The sequence below is a fragment of the Mus pahari genome, chromosome 11, assembly GCF_900095145.1.
Source record: "Mus pahari chromosome 11, PAHARI_EIJ_v1.1, whole genome shotgun sequence".
Classification (NCBI taxonomy): Eukaryota; Metazoa; Chordata; class Mammalia; order Rodentia; family Muridae; genus Mus; species Mus pahari.
In genome coordinates this window covers 17,348,488-17,351,468 of record NC_034600.1, presented here as the reverse complement: position 1 = coordinate 17,351,468, position 2,981 = coordinate 17,348,488, and the positions used below count along the sequence as shown (strand labels likewise).

Here is a 2,981-nt window from a genome sequence, read left to right as displayed (position 1 = left end):
AACATTCAAGTGATTTCCTGTAAACCTGCTTCCCACCTTAATTTGTAAAATAAAGGAGAGCTGATGATTGGACAGATAAAAGGGAAGGTGGAGCAGAAGGTGGGGAGAGAGGAGAAAATTGAAGAGGAAGAGAACGCAGAGGAGGAAGAAAAAAAGCAGAGCAAAAGCACATGGCCTGGAGAAACCACAAGCTCTAATGGGTCTCATAGATGTGGAAGATGATAGTGTAGTGGTAGATCTACCGAATCTAGGCACACAGCATGTATTCATATTAATTGAGTCATGATTTCATTGCCAGGACTTATTTGGGTTGGAGATTTCCCGCAACAATAAGTAATATAAGGTTTGGACTCGACTTATAGGAGATTTGCATAATGTTCAGATACAAGCCAGGCATGGTTGCACACATTAGGGTGGCAGAGGCATGTGGATCTCTATGAATTTGAGACCAGTCTGACAAACATTTCAAGTTTCTGGATAGCCAACACTATATAGAGAAACTCTGTCTCAAAAATCCAATAAATAAACAAGTTTAAATCATAATAAATGCCATTTGATAATACATTGAGAGAAAAACTTCCCAGTGTTCACAGGTGGTTCTCTACCTGACAGGCAAGTTTGTGGTTAACACAGGCTAGTATGATTAAGTAACACAGAAGTTAGTTGGTACAGTAAGTCTTATAGGTGAAAAGAGGAATACAGAAGTCCATGAGTAAAGGTGTAGCTGTCCAGCAGCCATGGATGAACTGGGTACCTGAAAAAAGGTTGGGAATGAGAAAGGTCAGGATGAAGAGAGAGAAGGATGAAGCCAAGACAAAAGTTTCTGATCAAGGCTCAAAATTTAATCGTCAGCACTGCATTTATATAAGGAGAGCCCACAGACCCATCCTTTTCTCAGCTGAATTGTGTTACTTTGCTTCAACGGATTATGTTGCAAAGCAAGCTCAGCAGGCAGTCTACTTCTGTTGGAAATTGAATCCACCTGGGTCTTTTTTTTTAGTTTTTCCGAGACAGGGTTTCTCTGTGTAGCCCTGGCTGTCCTGGAGCTCACTTTGTAGACCAGGCTGGCCTCGAACTCAGAAATCCACCTGTCTCTGCCTCCCAAGTGCTGGAATTAAAGGCGTGCGCCACCACCTGGTTCTTAAGGTCCAACTGTGGCAAACACATAACATTTATTTAGTCTGCTCAAGGTTGGGGAAAGAGCACAGAAAAGAGTTTATATCTTTTGTCTTTCCAATGCCTGGTCAGCTTGAGTCACAAATCATAAGGAACAACAGTGTTTCCTGCCCAGTTAAGGAAAAAGAAGCTGCCAAGATCCTGATCTACAGAGACGATTGTGATAGCACCAGTGAAAAGGACACCTAATCTCTGGAGAAAATCATGTGACCTTAAGAAGCAATTAGGACAGCAAGGTGTAACCTAGAGTGAGAGTACTTGTTTGGTGGTGTGAAGGGTAACTGGCAAAATTTCCTGGTGATGGATATCAGTTAATGATGGAAGTGCTCAGCTTGTATTATATATTCTTAACATATTAAAATTATATAATAAATACATATTAAATGTTTATATTTATGTAATATATTTACATAATTATATAATGTATTATTTTTTAAAATGAAATATGAACATATTTATTAGGATTCTCAATAATGAACTTGTTATCACTATCTTCATATGAGGGAAAATACACCTGACTCATGCAGTGGGAGAACCAGAATAAGAGCTCTCAACACAGGAGTCAAAAAGCTCCACAAGAAATCCCCATTTGCCAAGGAGAGGATGTTTCCTGCTAGCATTGTCTCTACTATAAGTTCTAGCCAAACAGCCATGATTTCCACAGCACCCCTTTGAACTGATATGGGAGAATATCAGGTTACATACATAAAAAAACACACAGGACATTAATAAATGGCACCCACACATAGGCCTAACGTTATTATATTTCTTCAAATGATAAGGGGTGGGAGGGACTGCTACCCAAAGAAAGTTCCTCAGTGATGGTAACACTTATGGAGATCTTATATCAAAGGCACAAGGGTCCATTGTTACTGTCATCCTACCCTTCCCAGTGGAATAAGTTTGCAGATAAAAGTATCCACTGTCCCTGGTTTGAGTTTCTCCTGCTTCTTCCTGTTGTTAAATGGTTACCTTCTGCTTTTCACCTGTCTTAGTTACCATTTCATTTCATTATTTTTAAAGTATAAAAATGGTAGAAGAGAATGAGGTGATGGTGAAAAACAACCCTGTTAAGACGAAAATAAAAATACAAAAACCATATATAGTACAATCTAATAGAAACTGGCTAAAACAATACATGCTAACAGACAAAATGATACACAAACAGAGTAGGAGTAGATAGGAAAGGGCAGAGGCCACAGCCTACATCAAGAACCTTTCATTAGACTGCTGAATGGACTGGATCTGTTGCTTTAGTTTGGAGCCTTCTTTGATGGTAACAGTACAGGGGATGATTGGCCTGGAATGCCACAAGCCCGCCCTAAAGCCTTCTTGGAGTGCATAAACACACAGGGGCCATTCTTGGCTTCAAATAACAGAGGGAGGTGCAGAATGATCTCCAAGGGCTCAGCATCTGCTGCCATCACAATGAACTCAGAGATGCCTCTGTTGAGAGGTTTGGTGGTTTCATTGGCTCCTTTCTGAATCTGCTTGTACTTATATGACTGCTGAAAAAGGTCCAGCGGCTTCTTGGTGAGGTGGGCATCTGCGAGGGGATAGGCCTTCGGTTTCACATTAGCCTCTGTCATGGCTGTGGTGGGCCGGCCTCACCACTACTCGACAACAGCCCACCTCAGACAGACTGAAATGCCTATATAGTATATTCTTACATAATTATATTATGCATTCTTAACATATACATATTTTCTTTGAGATCCTTGACATTTTGCTGACTACTTTGACAGGTAAACCTATAGTAGTATAAGATCACATATAGTAGTATAAGTGTAATATTGTTTATTAAT

The 2,981-nt window shown here is 40.1% G+C and overlaps 1 pseudogene; it reads right to left on the bottom strand.

Moving 5' to 3' along the window:
* Window positions 1–2,379: 2,379 nt before the first annotated feature.
* LOC110328734 lies at window positions 2,380–2,765 on the bottom strand (annotated as a pseudogene).
* Between the last annotated feature and the right edge of the window lie 216 nt (window positions 2,766–2,981).